The following is an 8625-nucleotide window of genomic DNA, read 5'->3' as shown; positions in this document are numbered from 1 at the left end:
AATATTGTTTTATTGGTGTTGTTGGTAATATATTATAATTTTAATTAATTAAACATATATATATATGTATGTATGTATGTATGTATGTATGTATGTATGTACAGGTATATACATATATATATATATATATATATATATATATATATATATATATATATATATATATATATATATATAATTTTGATATTTATGTTGTTATAAGCTCTAAAAAGTACAAAGAAGAATAGTAAATTAAAACTATATATATATATATATATATATATATATATATATATATATATATATATATATATATATATATATATATATATATATATATATATATATACTGTATGATTAGTAGTATAGTATCATTTTAATTATGGTAGTATTATTTTAAAAAAACAAGAATGTCTGACATTTCAAAACAATACTGTTATTATGGACAAATTATTTATTACTATTTGTATTATCAATATTGTTTTATTGGTGTTGTTGGTAGTATATTATAATTGTAATTAATTAAACAGGTGGATTAAACATTTTAAAACAATACAATATTGTAATTATGGACACGTTATTTATTATTTGTATTATCAATATTGTTTTATTGGTATTGTTGGTAGTATATTATAATTTTAATTAATTGAACAGGTGGATTAAACATTTTAAAACAATATAATACTAATTATGGGCAAGTGATGTATTATTATTTGTATTATCAATATTGTTTTATTGGTATTGTTGGTAGTATGTTGTCATTTTAATTAATTAAATAGGTGGATTAAACATTTCAAAACAAAACAATACTGTAATTATGGACAGGTTATGTATTATTATTTGTATTATCAATATTGTTTTTATTGGTATGGTTGGTAGTATACTATCATTTTAATGAATTGGTGGATTAAAACATTTTAAAACAATACAATACTGTAATTATGGGCAAGTGATGTATTATTATTTGCACTATTAATATTGTTATTATTGTCAATAACATATTATAATTTTAATTATGGTAGTTTCATTTTATAAAAGGAAAATTAGACACTTTAAAACAATAATGTAATATTGAAAAACATATGTATTATTTATTGTATTATCAACATTGTTATGATTGGTATTGTTGGTAGTTTATTATAATTTTAATTAAAGTAGTAACATTTACTAAAATAGGTGGATCCGACATTTTAAAACAATATAATATTGTAATTATGGACAGGTTATGTATTATTTATTGAATTATTAATATTGTTATGATTGGTATTGTTGGTAGTATATTTTCATTAAAGTAGTAACATTTTATTAAATGGGTGGATTTGAAATTTTAAAACAATATAATACTGTAATTATAGACAAGTTATGTATTATTATTTGTATTATCAGTATTGGTCCAAAGACATGCACCTGGGGATAGGTTGATTGGCAACACTAAATTGGCCCTGGTGTGTGAATGTGAGTGTGAATGTTGTCTGTCTATCTGTGTTGGCCCTGCGATGAGGGGGCGACTTGTCCAGGGTGTACCCCGCCTTCCGCCCGATCGTAGCTGAGATAGGCTCCAGCGCCCCCCGTGACCCCGAAGGGAATAAGCGGTAGAAAATGGATGGATGGTATTGTTATCGTTAATGATATATTATGATTTTAATTATGGTGATATATGGTAGTATATTATAATTTTAATTATGGTATTGTATAATTTAATTAAATAGTTGGATTGAACATTTTAAAACAATACAATACGGTAATCATGGACAAGTGATGCATTATTATTTGTATTATTCATATTGTTATTGTCAATGGTATATCATTTTAATTATGGTAGTTACATTAAAAAAGGAATATTATACATTTTAAAACAATATAATACTGTACTACTTAATTAAAGTAGTACAATTGAATAAAATAGGTGGTTTTGAAATTTTAAAACAATATTATACTGTAATTATGGACAAGTTATGTATTATTTGTATTATCAATATTATTGTTATCGTTAACTATATATTATTATTTTAATTATGGTAGTATAATTTAGAAATTAGGAGTGTTTGACATTTTAAAACAATAAAATATTGTAACTATAGAGAATTTATGTTATATTATTGTAAGTAGAAGTGGTATTAGTAGTATATTTCTAATTATATAATAGTATAATTTCAAATTTTTTCTAATAAAAAAATTCTAATATGGTTCTAAAAAGTGATGTAATATAATAATTATTATGAATAGAAATAGCAGTATTCATTTAGTATTGTAAGACAGTATAATTATGGAAAATTAAAGCATTATTATTTTTGTGGTAGAAGTTACACTATAATGAAGAAAATGCGAATATATATAGTTATTGAAAAGTGGAGCATTGCAATATTAATTATTATTATTAGTGATAGCAATGCAGTAGTTGTACACATTTAATTGTAATACAGTATAAATATATAATAGAAAAGTGACGTTTTATTATTATTCAGATGATCATAATTATGCTTATGATAAAATGCTCATTATGGATGTGTCATTAATGAAAAACAACTCAAAAGCAATAGAGTTCATTAGGTACCTTTTCTTCAACGTTACATTAAAAAAATAAACAATATTGCAATAATAAACATTATGTTGTTTCCACTGAAAGCATCAAAAGTAAAGAAAACGTCAACGTCAATTCTTGATGAACTTCGTCCTGATTATTTTCTGAGTTATCACCTTCTTGTCTTAAATGAGAAACAAATAAACGTTGGACCGTGGAGGAAAATGAATAATAAGAGGAGCAGCGATAAGAAGACGTCCATCTTGTTTCCCGGCATGTGTCACCTGTCCTCAGGTAAACATTAACCACACCAACATGGCGGCTGTCATAAACTTTTATGAGCTCTTTGACACACTTTAGCCTCCAGGCCGCTAGCCTATCCTAGCCTAGCGTGCAAGAGAGCCAGGCGGAAGTATACGGGATTGGTGGCCAAAGCTAATTTAAAAAAACAACTTTATATCGACAGAAAAACCTAAAGTTGATCCAGAGATTTAAGCATTAATTTAAAAAATATATGTGACTCATTTGTACTATTTTTATCACTGAGGGCCAAACTTGAGTGAAGCCCTAAAGTTGAAAAAAATCTATATATTGTATTGGTTTTGAAAATGAAAAACACCAAAATGGCCCCTCGTGCTTTCATTTTTCACTATGTGGCCCTCAGTGGGAAATGTTTGGCCCCCACTGGTACTGGCACACACAGTTTAGATTTCTGCAGTTTCATTGGAGTCCGCCAGATGTCGCTTTTGGGAAGAAAGTAGACAGTGAGACTCTTCCCTCCAACGAAAAGTCCATTCATACATCCATTTTTCTACCGCTTGTCCCTTGGTGTAAAGCATGTCAGCTGTTGTTCATGGGGAGGAAGAGAGAGACAGTAGGAAGGATGGAAAGATGAATGCAAATGATAACCGAAACACGTATGACAGAAAGAAATGACCACTGGTGACAATGTGATGTGACGCCGCCCTCTTGTGGTCATATGAGTGAATTACGCAGTTAGAACGTATATCGTCAGCTTTTTTATTTTGGAGGTTAATTTGTGCCTTTATTACGAAAGCTTATTTTTTTGACACCGAATTTATGTAACTGCATTTTTTGCGTTTGAATTTTGTGAACTGAATTTTTTCAAATTATGTTGACAATTCTATTGAAAAAAAAAAAAAGTTAGTAAAAATGTTTAAAATTCAGTGTTTTACAATTGCAATGAATACAAATTTAGTGTCTAAAAATTAAGTTTAAAAAAAAAAAAATTCAGTTGATAAAATTCCAGCGTTCTAAAATTCAGTGCGTAAAAATGTTGTGTCTAAAAATTCCGTTTTTTTAAAATTTTGTTGAGAAAAATCCAGTGTTTTAGAATACGGTGTATATAAGTTGAGTGTTGAAAAATTCAGTGCTTCAAAAAGCAAGCGCCACTTCAGGTAAATTAAGTCTGAAGCTATCGATCCTAAAATGACTAAAAATTAAACGTATTACCCTCATTTGGCCAAAATCCAAATTAGCTCTGGACCAACAATCACAGAAAAAGTGTCATGTCTGTGTAATCATGTTTTGTTTTAGTCATGTTTTGTTTTGTTTAATTATTGGACTCTTTAGTTTCTGGCTTTTCACTCCCTTGTCTTGTTTCCATGGTTACCCATTAGTTTCACCCGTTCCACGTTTGGACTCATTGTGCACTCTTGTTTGTCACCATAGCAACCCATTAGTTTTCACCTGCCCTCACAACTCACGCACCTGTCTTTAATCATGTCACTATTATTTAAGCTTCCAGTTGCCAGGCTGTCTGTCTGGCGACATCATACCCGTCACAATCTGTTTACCTCTGCGCACTTCATGCCACGTCCAAGTAAGTTTTTGTTTATTAATGCCACAGTTAGTGTTTTTGTTTCATTGTTCATAGTTTCTGCTAGTGATGGGTTGATGAGGCGTCATGAAGCGTTTCGACACATTGCAAAACTGTATTGATACTGTGTCGATACTCTGTCACTAAATACTGACATCTGCTGGACATTAAAAATCCCTACAGGCAACCTATGGACCGACTCAACTGGCACTGATTTTATGACCTAGTATATACAATAATATAAACCAAGTCATTGTATTTCATTTAGGATTATTTCATATCGTCATTTAAATAAAAATATATTTTTATCTTTTTTAGATACAGTCAATAAAAAATGTGAACATGTATCATAACATGGAAATCTAAGAGAATGTGTTGTGAATGAGGATGCTTGTGGACTGGGATTTTTTTAAATTAATTTTTTACGTATTTTATAAAAAAAAAAAACAGTTTTTCCAACGTATTCAATTTTAGACGATTTCTTTCATTGATTGATTGAGACTTTTATTAGTAGGTTGCACAGTTCAGTACATATTCCGTACAATTGACCACTAAATGGTAACACCCCAATAAGCTTTTCAACTTGTTTAAGTCGGGGTCCACTTAAATTGATTAATGATACAGATATATACTAACATCATAATACAGTCATCACACAAGTTAATCATCAGAGTATATACATTGAATTATTTACATTATTTACAATCCGGGGTGTGGGATATAGAGGAGGGGGGGGCTTAAGTTTGGTTGTTATCAACACTTCAGTCGTGTCTTCTTAGTTATTATTTCTCCGGCTGTAGAAAAGACCCGCTCACAGGGCACAGAGGAGGCGGGAGTGCGACACAGTTCGCGTATCGGTCACGTGACCAAAACAGCTCATGATCGGTCACGTGACTTTCTAAAAGCGGTACGCGCACCGACACAGGGTTTCGCTCTATGAGCTCGACGCATGCGCCGATGCATCGGTGTTGCCGGACCCATCACTAGTTTCTGCCTTTGTGCAAGTTTTGTGTTTATAGCCAAGTTTTGTACCTCCACTGTGAGCGTCTTTTGTTTGTTTCTTTTTTTTTGAGTGTTAAAATTAAATATGTCTTCACCTTCACGCCATGTCTGGTCCAAATGTTCATTTGCACCACGGGAGAACAAACCACGCCATAGTCCAAGTCTTGACAAAAGTATGATTTTTGAAGCATGTCAACTGTGGGATTGACTCCACATTAACTTGCATATTCAACAAATGCCGCGTTTATATATATATATATATATATATATATGTATGTATGTATGTATGTATGTATGTATGTGTGTGTACAGCCGCGATCAAAAGTTTACATACACTTGTAAAGAACATAATGTCATGGCTGTCTTGAGTTTCCAATAATTTCTACAACTCTTATTTTTTTGTGATAGAGTGATTGGAGCACAGAACTTTCCTCCAGAAGGTCTTATCTATGTCCATGTGGTGTCAGATGAAACAAAAATTGAGCTGTTTGGCCACAATACCCAGCAATATGTTTGGAGGAGAAAAGGTGAGGCCTTTAATCCCAGGAACACCATACCTACCGTCAAGCATGGTGGTGGTAGTATTATGCTCTGGGCCTGTTTTGCTGCCAATGGAACTGGTGCTTTACAGAGAGTAAATGGGACAATAAAAAAAGGAGGATTACCTCCAAATTCTTCAGGACAACCTAAAATCATCAGCCCGGAGGTTGGGTCTCGGGCGCAGTTGGGTGTTCCAACGGGACAATGACCCCAAACACACGTCACAAGTGGTAAAGGAATGGCTAAATCAGGCTAGAATGGATGGAATATATATATATACTGTATATACACTGTATGTATATATATATATATATATACACACATACACACATACATACATATATATGTTTACAGTTAAAATTATATATATACACACACACACACACACACACACACGCTCATAGTTGAAATAATATACAAATATATAAATATGTACATATGTTTATACAGTAGTTAAAATATATAAATACTGTATATACATATTTTTATAGTTGAAGTAATATACAAATATATACAGTACATATAGTTGAATTTAAAATAATATACATTTACTGTGTGTTTATATGTTGATAGTTAAGATAATATACAAATATACACATATGGTTATAGTAAAGGTAATGTACAAATACTGTATATATAGACATGTATATAGTTGAAGTAATTATATATATATATATATATATTTATATGGAAATGTTTTAAAATACAAAGTTGTGATTGATAAAAACCTTATTCTTCTTCGAGGGACAATTTTCCTGCCGTCATGGAGATGTCGTCATGGAGACGTCGTCACGGAAACTGCTGACCTCTGCGGGCAAATGTGCTGTGTCAGCGTGTTGATTTTTTTGACACAAAGGTGGGGGAGTGGGCGTGTCTTCTTGTTGGAGGACGTCAACACACCTGTTGGTCTTCAATCTGTCTTCATCAAACCTTCAAGTCGTTTTTTTTTTGAAGCTGCAAGGACTCAGTGGACTTTACCATGTTGTCCTGCTTGTGTGGGTTCTTTCCTTCCCGACAATCCATTGTCCATGTGCTTGAACGAAATTAATGAATGAACAAACAAATGAGTGAACAATTGAATGAACAAACAATGAATGAATGAACAGATGTAGGAAAGAAGGAACAATGAATGATCAAATTGACTGATTGAATGAATGAAAAATGAACAATTGACAGATTGAATAGATGAATGAATGAACAATTGAATGAAAAAAATGAAAAAACAAATGAATGAATAAATGCATGAACAAATGAATGAACACACTGACAATTAAAAGAATGAAAAAAAACGATTGATGAAGAAATTAAATCAATGAAAACAATGAATGAACAACGGAATGAATGAATGAACAGATAATTGAATGAATGAATGAATGAATGAACAATTGGATGAATAAATGAATAAACGAAGAATAGATTGAAAGAAGGAACGAAAACATTTACAAACAAATGGATGAATGAATGAATGAATGAATTAACAATTGGATGAATGAATGAATAAACGAAGAAAAGATTGAAAGATGGAACGAAAACATTTACAAACAAATGGACGCATGAACAAACTGACAATTCAAAGAATGAATGAAGAAATACAGAAGATGAATTAATGAACAAATTAATGTATTAATGAATAAACAAACCAAAGAACAAATGAACTAACAATTGAATGAATGAATGAATGCACGAAAAAATTAATGCATGATTGAAAGAATGATTGAATGAATGGATGAATGACTGGATGCATGAATGAATGAACAAATAATTGAACAAATTAGTCAATGAACAAACAATGAACGAATGATCAAAATTATGAATGAATGAGCGACTCAATGAACGAAGAAACAGCTCAATAAATGAGCGAATGAACAAACAATGAGTAAATAATCAAACTGAATGAACAAACAATGAAGGAGTGAACAGATGTATGAAAGAATGAACAATCAAACATTTGATTGAAAGTACAACTCAGTGAACTAAGGACAATTCAATGAATGAGTGAATGAACAAACAATGAATAAATAATCAAACTGACTGATTGAATGACAAATGAACAATTGATTGATTAAATAGATGAATGAATGAACAATTGATTGCATGAACAAGTGAATAAATGAATGAAGAATTGAATTAATGAATGCATTAACAAATCAACAAACGGATGAATGAATGAAAACACTGACAATTAAAAATAATGAATAAACAAATCAATGAATTGATGAAGAAATTAAATCAATGAATGAAAAAATTAATGAAAAAATTAACAACGGAATGAGCAAATGAATGAACAAATAACTGAATGAATAAATTAATAAACGAAAAATGAATGAATGTTAATTTGTTAATTTGGTCGTTCCTTCAAACAAATGATTGAGTGCACAAACTGACAAATAAAAGAATGAATGAACAAATACAGAAGATGAATTAATGAACAAATTAATGTATTAATGAATAAACAAACCAAAGAACAAATGAACTAACAATTGAATGAATGAATGAATGCACAAAAAAATTAATGCATGATTGAAACAATGATTAAATGAATGGATGAATGACTGGATGCATGAATGAATGAACAAATAATTGAACAAATTAGTCAATGAACAAACAATGAACGAATGATCAAAATTATGAATGAATGAACGACTCAGTGAACGAAGTAACAGCTCAATAAATGAGCGAATGAACAAACAATGAGTAAATAATCAAACTGAATGAACAAACAATGAAGGAGTGAACAGATGTA

The sequence above is a fragment of the Nerophis lumbriciformis genome, linkage group LG09 (genome assembly GCF_033978685.3).
Source record: "Nerophis lumbriciformis linkage group LG09, RoL_Nlum_v2.1, whole genome shotgun sequence".
Classification (NCBI taxonomy): Eukaryota; Metazoa; Chordata; class Actinopteri; order Syngnathiformes; family Syngnathidae; genus Nerophis; species Nerophis lumbriciformis.
Note: the sequence above shows the minus strand (reverse complement) of the source record.